We start from the raw sequence: 13,736 nt of genomic DNA, 5'->3' as shown, positions 1-13,736 counted from the left end.
TCCAATTAGAAAACTTAAGTTATATCAATTTACTACACAATGTTATCTTAACATAAATGTATTGTTCTACAAATTCTTTTAAATTAATCTTCATTATACATTCACGTATAATTGAAGCCCCCTTATCGTAATTTTAACCTTTTTTTTTTTACCTTTAAAATGAACTACTATAAAATTTGTATAAGTATAATAATTACCATAATTTACGACACATTATTAAATTTATCAAAAGAAAAATTTTCATTTTTTATTACAATGTGTTTGTAGTAAAATAGAAAACAGACATAAGTAATTCGAATTAGCGAATAAAAATTATTATAAAGCATCTTATTTATATTTTTTTTACTTATTTTACATTTGAATGGGATAATTATGAAGAACATTTAAGAATACAACTATATAAATATACAACAAAAACTTTCTACCTAGTTCTAGAAAAAAGGAAAAAAAAATGGAAAAATTAAAATGAACACGTTTCCTTATTTTCTTTCTTATTTTACAAAATATTCATGTATAATATTTTTATGTTCAAGGAACCGGAAATACGCCCATTATCTTTTGATACAAAAGGTATCATTGAATTTAAATTTTTTATTTTTTTTACTTATTAAATTTTTCTTGTGGTTTCTTTCCTTTTTAAAGTAAGAACGAAAAAAAAAAAAGCAATCCTATTTACAAAAAAACGCCGGAATATAAAATTAAAAAAAAAAAATTTTTTTTCTATTTCAAGGATATTATTTTAAGAAAAAGTAACTACTTATAAGAAAGCGAGCAGGGAGCTAAAACGCAATTTGAAAAGAAAAAAAAAAATATTAAATAAATTTACAAGGAAGATGAAAACAAATTAATTTTATATTAAAAATATCAAAATGAATGAAACAGACATGGTTGATATGTTCAAGAACTAAAAGAAAAGTAACACAACAAAAATTGTGGAGTAAAAAAGAAAATGTTTTTCTTTTGTTTTCTTCTGTGTACCGCACCTTTTCCGAAAAATTTTAATTTTATTTCTCATATATCCTTAAAATAGAAAAATTTTTCTCTATAGTAACCATAAGAAAATTTTTCTTGTAATTTTTAACAACATAATTTTTCCGGGAAAAATACTTCTTATACATTTTATACTTAATTTATTTTTTCTTATACTTTTGATTTTATTTTGTTTTAATAATTTTTTTCGCATTTAAAAGTTCCCATTTATTTAGTTTAAAAATTTTTGTAAAAAAAAACTTTAAAATAATTTTTTTTTTTGTATTTTGGAATTATTATTTAAGTAGAAAAATCCTTAAAAGTTATTTAAATGTCCTTCACCTTTTTACAAATTTTTTTAGTTGTACAACACCACCAACAACAACAACAATACAATAAAAATAATTATAATACTATGTAAACGCCTTCATAATAATTTTTTTCACTCTTATTTAGAAATTAAACTGAAAGAAAAAAAAATATCCAAAATTTTTCTAAATTTTTTTTGTTTTTTTGTGAATTTTTATGCATATTATTTTTAAAAGATCTTAAAAAATGAGAAAATATTTCAACTTCAGTGAAAAGTACCTATAATTTTCATTGAAAGGTCATGACTTTATAAGCAAATAAATAAGTAATTTGTGTGTTTTGCAAACAACTTATCATAAGATTTTTCGTTTTTTTTTTTTTGGGGGGGGGGGGGAAAGATTTACTTTATAATTTTTGAACAAAAAGAATCTTTTCTGGCACATTTCAAATTAAGATTCTGTAATAATTTGTTATTAAATATTATATGATATTTCAGATATACATATATAAATATACTGATGTGCTTAGGTATATTTCACTTTAATTTAAAAATCTTCTTAAAACAAAAGGTTAATTTCTCATGTCCCAAAATTTTATTGTAAAAATTACATAGAAAATAATTGAAAAAATAAATAAAATCGTACCGTGAATAGGCAACCGACTTTCAAACTAAATTACTGTCTTTCCCTATAAGTTTTATAGAAAACAAATAGGCATCGAAAGGGGTAAGTAAATGAAGTTTGTATATCACATTAAACGCCTTCCTTTAACAGAAATACTATAATTTAAATACAAATTCCCTAACTTGTTTTTGATAAAGAACATTGTTTTAGTAAAATACAAATTCGTAATACTAAGTTATATAAAAAAAAAAATTCTTAACCAATTACACATTTCGATTTGAATGTTCTCAAATAATCTCTACGGTGAAACGATAATATTTGAATGAACACATATTTCTCGTAAATTAAATGCCACTTAAATCAATTCAATAAGTAATTTTCCACTAATATAGATATTTCCTATCTGAAATTACACCTAATTTTTTTGATAAATAACTAAATTCTTACATAAATGTAATTTGTCGTGGATGCTCCAAAATTCAAAGATACGCATAAGAATGTACTAATATATTATGTGTACTAAATTAACAGATGAAACAAGTAACTTTCTATTATTTAATCTGGAATTTGGTAATGTTACTAAACAATTTGATGGTGCAGCATTATTGATATTAATTAATATAAAATTTCTAATCATGCCGTTTGCATTTATTGTCACAAATTTTAGGTTAAAAAATTATAAAAGTTTTAAAAAATTAAGTAAAACACTTCCTGCGTTTAAAAGCTAAAATTCATATTATGTTTTAAATTGAGTTACTCATAAAATTTTTAAATTTCCGATTTGATTTTAAGAAGCCAGAAAGGATGTTTTATTTCGGTGGTGTTATACCTTGGATTAGAATTCGAAGTAAATAGTTATCATTGCCACTTAATGTAATTTATCATAGCGAAAACTGTTTTAACAACGCTTTATGTTTACATTTTTCAAAATTTATGAGTTATTATCATACTATAGAATATTAAAATCAAATAATCATAATTAAAGGATAATTTTAGTACGGTCCCATTTCAAAATTCGTTGGATTTAAAATTCATCGAAAACATTTGTATTTATGATATAAAAAATTCAAATAACTTATAGCATTGAAATTTGAATATACCAAATTTTTCAGAAAAAAAAAATTAATGCCCTCATGTTAAATTTTCCTTTTAATATTTCTTCCAAATCAATTGCACATTACTTATTTTTGATAAAATTAAAGAAGCAATAAAAACGAATCTAATTGAATTCCAATAAGTAAGTAAGCAATAAAAAAAAATCAATTACATAATTAATTAAGGATACTATATAAAAAAAAATAAGTATGTACACCCATTTTTTTCCTCTTTTCTCCAATTTCCATTTGTACATAATATACGCGTTCTCTAGATATAAAATATAAAGTATAAATTATTGATTTTGAAAAATCGACAAAAACGAAATTCTATTTAAACGATATTCCAAGAGAAAGAAAAGGAAAGATGACTATAACATACATATACATTTAAATATCGAATTTCTCTCTAAAATTTAATTTTACAAAATTTTTATCACTAATAAAATGTAATTTGTATTTTTTTTCCATTTTCAATTCTATGCTATACCCATCATCAGTAAAGTACCCATTACATTTTCATAGCCATTTTCATTCATTCATTCTAATTCAATTCGTTCTGATTTGTTTTGCCTTTACATACTAACTTGTATACGTATATAAAAAAAAGTATGTATCTCTTATATAACATTTTTTTTTTTTTTTTTATAAATTTAATTTAAAATTCAACACATTTGATAATTTACGATATTTACATCTCCATAAATAAGTATATTTAAGATGTATGTGTATTTAAGTACACTTATATTCAAACTCAATTTATACGTGTTTAGTATGGTATATTGTGAAGTCTATTTTTATGTTATACTCAAGTACATTACAATTTCAGATTTCAATACATTGAATTAGAACTTTAGTAAAAAAAAAAAGTACCCAAATTACTGAGAATAAAAAAGAGGAAATATTGGAAGACAACACCAACAAAAAACAAATTCAAAACGAATAAAAGAGATGAAAATGTCATTAAAAAATTGGTAACAGGCTGGTAATAAAAAAATGACACCGAAATAATAAAAAAAAAAATTAAATTTGTTAATTGCTTTTTTCCATGTATGAAAAAGAAAACTAAAAAAAAAAGTAACAAAAAAAACAACTACAAATATCGTTAGTTGAGCTTGAGCACAAAAAAAAAACTGAAACTGCACTCAAATTTGAATATGAGGAAAAAAAAGGGAGATTCAATGAATAAAGCAAGAGAGAGAAATTATAAAACAAAATTAACAAAAAAAAAAACAAAAATGAATATTTCAAGTGAGAGAGAAAGGATGCAACTGTTATATCTTGTGTGTATATAATTTGAATTTCACTAATGTAACTAATTTTTATTCATTCGTTATTCGCTCGTTTTTCTCTTCGTGTGTTTTTTTTTTGCTGCCCTTTTATATTCTAATTAAAATAATTGCAATTCCTTGTTTTATAAAAAAAAAATAGTTGTTTTTTTTTGCAAACAAAATTTAATCGATAAATGCACTCTACTATAAAAGTATAAAAATTAGGATTTTTTATCTATGATTGTGTTAAACCTTCTGTCCCTCAGATCGAAAAATACTCAATGAGCAAAAATGTGAAATAAGTATTTTCTTTTTCATACTGACCTTTCCCAAGCTTATATTGTTTTAGAGTAAATAATAAAATATTTTCAAACTATAAGTAATTACAAATTAAGACTTATTTTTTTAAAATAAAATCTTCATTTTGAAGTTTCAATAAACACAAAAATCATCGCGAATCAAAGTTTTGCACAAAATATATGACCAAAAAACCTTCATTTTGAAGATAAAATTCACTTCAGTTTTGGGATCGCTGATTGGAACATAATTTTGCTTCTTGCATCTTGGGAGATTTTCAGTTTCAAGATTGCTGACCTCTAAAATATCAAGTCAATACACTGTTTGGTGAATATATTTATGCTAAGGGACTATAGATTTAGTGATATCTACAAATTACATTAGCTAAGTACATATGTTAATAATTAATCTGTTTTTTAAAGGATTAGGTAAAATAAATTAAGTAAATTCTGGTAAGTAAAAAGTGAGTTGTATTTGGGAAGGAATTGCAAAATTTATAAATTATATTTATAAATTTCGAAACAGAAATGTAATAAGCCCTTGTACTTTACTCTAACTCATGTTTACTAAAGAAAAAATTTCGACGAAAATTTTATAATTCTAAAGTTTTAAGTTCAACTAAACAAAATTTCTTATAATTTTACAGCAAAACTCTAAATTAATATTTTTTAATTATTAAGTACCTAAATCAGTTCTCTTGGTATACTCGTATTAGATTTAGTTTTAGCCGGTCAAAATGATTCTTCTCTGTAGTAATTCCATAACTCTTTGCAATTCTATTCTCCATTACTCTTTAAAGTTTTAATCATATTAAATTTAAAATATTCTTTTCTCACTATTGCACTACACTATAATTTCCAAATTATTATAAATATTCACGGTTACTCATAAAAAATTTTGAATATTTAATTTTGAAATTGCTCACGTCCAATAAATCACGCCTGTATTAATAAAATTAGCTTGAATATTAATAATTTTGTAAAAAAAATGAATTAACATAAAAATTATTTTTGAAATTCCAAAATTCAAATAAAATTATTTTAAAAATTTAATTAATGCTATCTACTTATATAATATCAAGTAATATAAGTAGGTGCCAACAACTAAAGGAGAACTTATATATGACAACACAGGTGCTTGTAAAAGAGATAAAAAAAAAATAATTTATTCTAAAGACAATTGAGTATTGTGCCATAGTTGAGAATATTTTACTATTGTGTACTACCACAATATAACAAAATTCTGGTAAAATGATAGGACAACTCAAACATGTACAAATATTTTAAATATTTATATGTTTAACAGAAAACTGTACTGTAATTTTAAATACTGTTTTATAACCTAAGTATTATTAATAAAACATTTTAATTATTTATAACTTTAATAACAAAATTTATTACAACTGCGCTACGTGCCATATTATTATACATATATTTTTTATCCAAAAAAATTATAGGGAGCACCTACCTAATAAATTTTTTTCTATTAATATTTTATTACAAATATTTTTATGAGTTTTTATTACAAATTAGTTAAAGTCATTTTTAATAACTCAAATATTATAGTTATAAATAAGTTACCATAGTTTTGTGTAAGTCATTTACCCTACATACATACATAGGTGTACTTTGTTTAGAATTTAGTTTACAAATAAAATTGAATTAATGACAATTTATAGAATTATATTTTTATTTAATTCTTGATTTATTGAAAAGTTTTGAGTTTTGTTTTATTTAATGGGCCATTAACCAAATTAAATTAGTACTTTTTTAAAATTTGAACTATAATTTTTTTATGAGATGATTGTTATCAATTAAAAATTTCAAAACTTTGTGATCTTATCATTGTTTTCATATAAGTAGAATTGAAAATTATCATGTTCTGGAATGAATGGTTATAGTATATCTTAGTAAATAGCTTAATATACTTGGTAAGTAATTGGAATAAAATATGAAATTTTTGTAAATACAAATATTTGAAGGCAAATACATTAGAAATTTTAAAATTTTCACATTAAGTATATGATATAAGAATATTCCGTCCGAGGATGACCAGTTATATTCCAATCAAAGTTTTATAAGTAATTTTAAATTGTGTTCACAAAAATTTCATTTAATGTAGAAAAATATTACATTGAATGCAAGTATTTCTTGAAAATTATAAAAATTATTTTAATAAGATTTTAAAGAAGATAATAACTTAATTTTCATACTAATTTTACTATTTTATATACTAATATATGTACGAGTATATACATAAGTATATGTGTATGGCATTTTAATATCTAAATTAAATAATTAAGTAAATTCTTTCTCTTTCAAATGCAAAAAGACTTTCAATTGTCGATAAACTAAAAAATGTAATTAATTACAAAATATTGTAATAAAATATAATTTAATTCTATTTTAATTAATTCGTTGTTAGAATTGAAAATTAAAGAAAATTTTCTCATCAGTTTTTCACACTTAGTTAATTATTTGATTATTTTCACAAATTTAGTTATTACACAAATATTTTGAACCTAATTGCGAAAAATATTGTAATAGAAATTTTTGTGATATTCGTGGGAATTTTTTCTTCTTTTTGGAAAATATTCTTTACTATAAGTAAGAATTCTATGTTGAATAGACGATTTTCTTTCTAAATCTTCAAGAACTCATAATCAGTAATAGTTTTATTATTTAAACTGTAGGCATAGTTCACATTTTAAAATTTAAAAATTCCAAAAAAATTTCATTTTTCTTAATTGGATTTCATATTTAATAACACATCAATATTGACAAGTTCGAAATTCTTATGTAAAAAATACCTATACTTAGTAAGTTTTTAAATCAAGTTTCTTAATTAATCATGGTAAACATTAAACCGACGCAATTATCCGAGGATTACTGTACATTATTATTATTCTGTTTACTTACTATATTATACAAAATATGATTTCATTAATAAAATAATCTCTAAATTTTAACCTTATAGCATGTAAGTGTACACTTATGAATATATATACAATATCTACATATTTACATGTATTAAAAATATTATGCTAATGAAATTGTAATTATTTCCCATTCAGAATATCAAAAATGTTATATAATATTTTAATTATTCAATATAGGGTACATAAGTACATTATGCTTAATATGATCTCTTTTATTTTTTAATTTAATGTGAAAAACCGGGGTTAAAAAAAAAAAAAACCATTTTAATTTTTAATTATATGTAATTAAATTAAAACTAAATATTATTTTTCAATATTTTTTAATACTATTCAAATTCATATATGTTTGTATGTACAATATTGTACACATATATATGTGTAAGTTAATTTTATCTTTATTTTAATTTAAATTATGTTAGTTATATAAATTTATTGTTGCTATCTTTTTTTATTATTGTGATTGTGACCACAAAATAATTTATTGAATCTTATATTCTTGTTGTTTTTAATATTTTGCTCCTTTTAATTGTTGCATTGTTACATAATAACAGTAACAATAAACAATAATAATAATAATAATGGTAATATTATATTAAAATCATATTAATAATAATAAATATAAAATACAATTTTTAATTAAATATTTTATTTAGGAGACTATTAATGTGGTTAATTTAAAAAATTGGATTTTACAATATGTGAAAATTAAAGAAAAAAAAAAAAAAAAATTTGAATGAATTTTTTGCGGTATTTTAAAAACGGATAGGAATTGTAAATTAACATTATTGAATGATTATAAAAAACAAAACGAAAAAAAAAAAGAAATGGAAATAAGCCAATAATCAAATTAAAATTTGTTATTTTTTTATTAATTGAGATTTAATAATTTAATTTTATTTATATAATATGATTATAATTTAAATTTGTATTTAAAACTAAATTTTTATTAGCCTTTATTATAAAAAAAATTTTTTTTTTGTTAATTTCACGGAATTAATTATTTTAGAGTAGAAAATTTACATGGAAAATTAAATAAGTGCTTAATATAGAGGAGAATAGAAAAATTTTATTAACAGGGGCGTTTCAAAAAATTATTTGTCTATAAGTATTAGGATTTTTAACATATTTTTACTACAAGTATACGTACTTATCTGTAAGTATTTAGAAAAAAATTATTGGAAAAATTATTTAAGAAAAAAAATAAATCTTTTTTAAAAACAAATATTGTAGCTGTGTTTTTAAAAACGCATAACTACCTCATACTCAATTCCGAATATTTTAATTACTTAATTTTTATAAAACCTAAAACTGAAATTTAGTTTTAATAATTAAGTAGTTATTAAAAATAAATTTTTTCTACCCCATGAATCTAAAAAAGTCTTCCATAATAATTCTACAATTATGATAGTGAGAAAAAAATTAAATTGAGAAAATTTCGTGTTCGAAATATAAAGCTTTGGGTTGAAGTCTATACCGTAAAATCAAACTTGTTGTGTAAAATTTAATATGAATTTACGTTCATTTATTGAATTTTCTGATAAAAAAAACCCTTTTGCCTAAAATGGTTGAATAAAAATTCGCAGTAACTCATACATTTTATTTTACATGCGCTTTTTTGTTTTTATAAAAAACTTGTAGAAAAATTAATAGTACTTACTTAAGTAAGTATAATATACGTTTTGAAAAACTCCTATAAAATTTATATTGGCTGTCGGGTTTTTTTGTTAGGTCAGATTTAATAACAAATACATTCCTGTTTTATGATATTTTAAATAAAATATTTAAGAAAACTAAAAAAAGTTAATGCTTGTGCATATTAGATAGAAAATTTTTTAATATTACTTAAAGGTCAATATTAATTAGAAAGCAGCAAATGTCTGTAAAATTTTAATTTTTGAAAACTCATCTCATATGCTTAGGAATAGGAATAGCAAATTGTACTTATATGAATTTACATGCAATAAAATTGCATAAGAAAATCTTTTAAATTTTCTTAAAATAAAACATAATTTTTACACTACTTATTACATAATCTGCTTTATATTTTTTCTTTTAAATATTTCTCGCTTAGTGAGGATTATTTAATTAAAATCAATTTAGTAATTAATTTTTCTTCTAAATTCCGATGAAATTCATTGGCAATAAAATTTTCATTCAATTTACTTGGTTGTAATTCAATAAAAATCAATAAACTTACGATATTATACGATAATATTTTTATTTATTTTTTATAAAATCGAATTTTATATTGAAATTTCGCTACCATTGAATTCATTCTTACTTAATCCTCATCCTTACATATAAGTTAATTTTGGCATACTTTTTTTTTTGACAATAAAACAAATCGAGTTTTTTTTTCTTTATTTTCAAAAATAACCATTTAATATTTTCCTTTTTTTTAATATTAATGAGATTTTCTTATTTTTCTTTTTATATGTTTTGCTTTTTATTTTGTTTTTTATTCCCTAAAGTTAAAAAAGTATACTTAACTATATAAAAAAAAAAGTACTATTCCTTTGCTTATATTTTCATAAAAAAAAGGAAAAATCTTAACAGTTTTTTTTAATCTTTCATTTCTGTTCTTATTACAAAACAGTAAAAGTATAAGAAGAAAAGAAAACATTGAAAACAGAGGGAATGAAACTAACATTATTAAGGATAATATTTTGAATATATCCAATTTCGGAATGATAAACAGACATTTCCTTAGGTATACAACAACATAATTATTATGTATAACAATTTTTGTGTTTTTTTTTTCTTTTTCTTCATATTTTTATTTCTACTAATTATTAAGAAAATTGAATTCATTACAAGAAAGCAACAGAAAAAGAGAAATAAGAAAATCGTCAAATAAGAAAAAAATCCTTCTTGGAATAAAATTCCTTTGAAACTCCTACAAATTTTCTTACATACTTATTTATTCGATATTACTATAGGTAACTATAATGAGTACTACTTATACGAGTATTCTATATAGTTTTATATAAAAATAAAATTTAATATCACTTACATATTGATAAGTTCAAATACATATGCATATCTAAGTAATTTTTCATTTCTTTTTATATTCTTCATAATATTATTGTATGAGAGAAGAAAAAAAAACATGAGAAAATATTAAATTATGTATCTAAATTATTATCTCCTTTGTATATATATGTATATAAATGATAAATATATATAAGAATACACATTAAGTAATAAATTTGTAAAATTGTGTGTATAACAAAAAACAAAAAATATGCAAAAATAAAATCAGAAACAATAATTCTGTAAGTAAGAAGAAATAACTACGATGAAAAGGACATAAAAGGAAACCTGAAATAAATTTCTTATACTACATATAAGAAGCATATTCTTATTTGCTTTTGAATTCAACTCCTCTCACTTCACTACATACGTCTTACTTAAATTTCTATAAAGTTATAAAAATACTGAAATAGTTATGCAAATTCTATTAATAAAACAGGTTTAAGGTTCTGACTAAATCTAACTAATAAATTTGAGTAAGAGCTTTTTAGATGCACCATACTAAGTAATGTGAATATAATTTAAATAAAAAACCAAATTTACCTTAAATTTTAAATTATTCGACTTATTCAGATCATGAAAAAATTTCATTTTTGATAAAATTTTTCATTTCAAAATACAGTATAAAAGATATTTAAGGTACTCGTATCTTACTTGTTTAAAATTTTTAATTTATTGTGTACATGAATTCCTTTTCCATCTTTAAAACTTAAAAATTATTTTTTAAGAAATATTGGAACTTAGAAAAGAAAGAAACAAAAATCAGAAAGAAATAATTTTTCATTTTTCTCGTTTCAGAGTTAAGGAAGAATGGACTTAAAAAAAATTTGCAATTTTAGAGCTAAACAATAATTCTTTAAAAAATTCAGAACTAATTTTATTAATTATACTTTAGGTACACTTACAAATCCGATATTAATTAAATTCGTATCACTTTTTCTTACTGTTAGTATACACGAGTAATATTAGTAGTATTTACAACTTAAAATCGTCATATAACCAACACTCTGAATTGTTTATTATTGAAATTAAAAGAACTCATTTGAAAAAACCCTTAGAATATTAAAAGCCTCATACATTTAAAAGATTTTTTCGGCTAAAAATTAGAAATGAAGGCCATATAATAGAAAGTTCATTCAAAATTAAGATCTTGTTGTACTTATAAAGTGAAAACATTAAAATATTTTAAACTTAGAATAAATTTTTTTTTCTGAAACTCAAAAATTGTCGGAAAATTATAGTCCACTATAGTAGCTAGACTTTAAGAAAATATTCAAACAATTTATTTTTGTTGTCGAAAATTTCGAATTATAAAAAAATATTAATATTTTTTTATAAAACTATTTTTGAATTCGCTATTTTAGGAGAAAGCCCAATCAAATATTTAGTTGAATTTTCTTATAAGTCAATATTCTCTTGAAATATTAATAACAAAAATTTGAAGGGTTTTAAATATAAAAAATGTTTTCCAAAATGTTTTCAATGTGAATTAAGTAACTTCTTTTTATTATAAGTATATAAAATTTTCTACGTTTTAATAAAATAAACAAATTCCTTTGAATATTCCAGGACAAAATATCTACTTATGCTTAGGTGCTTATTAATATTAGTTATTAAAATTTTATAGTATTTATTTTTTGGTATTAAAATATTAAAATAATTTTGTTTTGTGCTGATTTCATCATTAAACGATCATCTAGTAATAAAAAAAATTACCGGCTTTATTTCTAGCCTAAATATTGTTCTAGTCTAAATATTGTTGATTTGTCATACATTTTCTCAATAAAATATTAAATAATTTTTCCGGTATCGCAGACTAAAAAAAAAACAAGATTTTTACAAAATTACAAACATATCGGCATTTTTAAAAATTTTATTGTTCCTAACTAGTTATAATCAAACTAGCAGCTCTAGCGCAGAAAACTTCCAATTTTTTTCATTATATTGCAAACAAAATTCTGTTAGTCACCAATCTTATACATTTTAATAATTTTATAATTTTATAAAATAGCCTCAAATTAATACGATACTTAATTATTTTTTAATAAATTCTCTCTAAGCTAATCGTTAAAAAATTTCTAGCTCTTTTCATAACCTAAGTATAACTTTTATAACTTTTTATATGTATAACAATATTTTATTACAATAATAATTTTTTAATTGAGAAAATAACTATTACAGGCTTAATATTATGTCCTACATCTTATAGTTATAAGACAGTTTACTAAATTGGATCACTATAAGTTCTAATCTATAATAAAATTTCACTTATTCAAACTTCCTATAATTAATTACTTAAGCTTCTCTTTAAATCAAAATTATATATTTTTTGGCTTAATGTAATTTCACTATACTTGATTGTGCTACGTCATTATGACAGCTTTTGAACTTTATTTTTTTTGGGCATTATTTATATACTGAATTTTGAGTAATTTATCTGAACAACTCCAGCTAATTCTAATCAATTCTAAAAATTCGACGGCGTTGTAATTAAATACCATTGCTTATGTAATAATTATGAAAATGAAATTCTTTAAAAGCAATATTCTGATTTAATATTCCATTTTTTAATTATTTTTTACAGATTAGTTTTCAATACATTTTTAAGTAAAAAATTGTTTTTTTTTGTTATGTAAAAGTATATTATTTAAGAGAATATATTTAAATAATTTTTATTTTAAATTCTTATAGTACATTATATGAATAGAAATATAAGATATTCATATAAGTACCTCCTAATTTAAGTTAAGTATGATAGCTTAAATCTAGTTTAAATATAGAAAATAAAAATAAAAGTAAATTTAAATTCTTACATTTTCTTTAATATTATATTATTAAAATATAATTTTTTCCATATTTTCCATTTTGTGTACGATTATAATTATTGTTTAAGAGAATTTCGTATGTACTTATAGTGTGAAGCAACAGGATAATAAAAAATATTTTAAATACACTTAAGTAATATTTATATATATTTAATTTTTTTTCTATTATGATTTGATTTTATTTTTTTTGGTTCGGAAAAAAAATTTATTTAAGTAATTTAAATAAAAACTTTTGTTTTTAATTTTATTTTTTCATGTTTTCAATCATTTTTGGATTCGTTTTTTTTAATTTTTTAAAAAATATCCTGTATATAATTTTCTTTTAAAAGGTATATAAACTTGTATTTAAAATATATACAAGAAATATTTTGGAGAAA

General features: G+C 20.9%; 1 long non-coding RNA gene across 1 annotated transcript in view; it reads right to left on the bottom strand.

Annotated features, from left to right (window-relative positions):
- Positions 1-13,531, bottom strand: part of LOC129618777 (uncharacterized) — a 96,567-nt gene extending 83,036 nt beyond the window's left edge. Inside the window, exon 1 of the long non-coding RNA XR_008697830.1 lies at positions 13,348-13,531. This is a non-coding gene — a long non-coding RNA (uncharacterized LOC129618777). The remainder of the gene's footprint in view (positions 1-13,347) is intronic.
- Between the last annotated feature and the right edge of the window lie 205 nt (positions 13,532-13,736).

This window comes from Condylostylus longicornis, unplaced genomic scaffold, assembly GCF_029603195.1.
Source record: "Condylostylus longicornis isolate FDR11 unplaced genomic scaffold, ASM2960319v2 ptg000010l, whole genome shotgun sequence".
NCBI classification, from domain to species: Eukaryota; Metazoa; Arthropoda; class Insecta; order Diptera; family Dolichopodidae; genus Condylostylus; species Condylostylus longicornis.
Note: the sequence above shows the minus strand (reverse complement) of the source record. Positions and strands in the feature narration are given on the sequence as shown.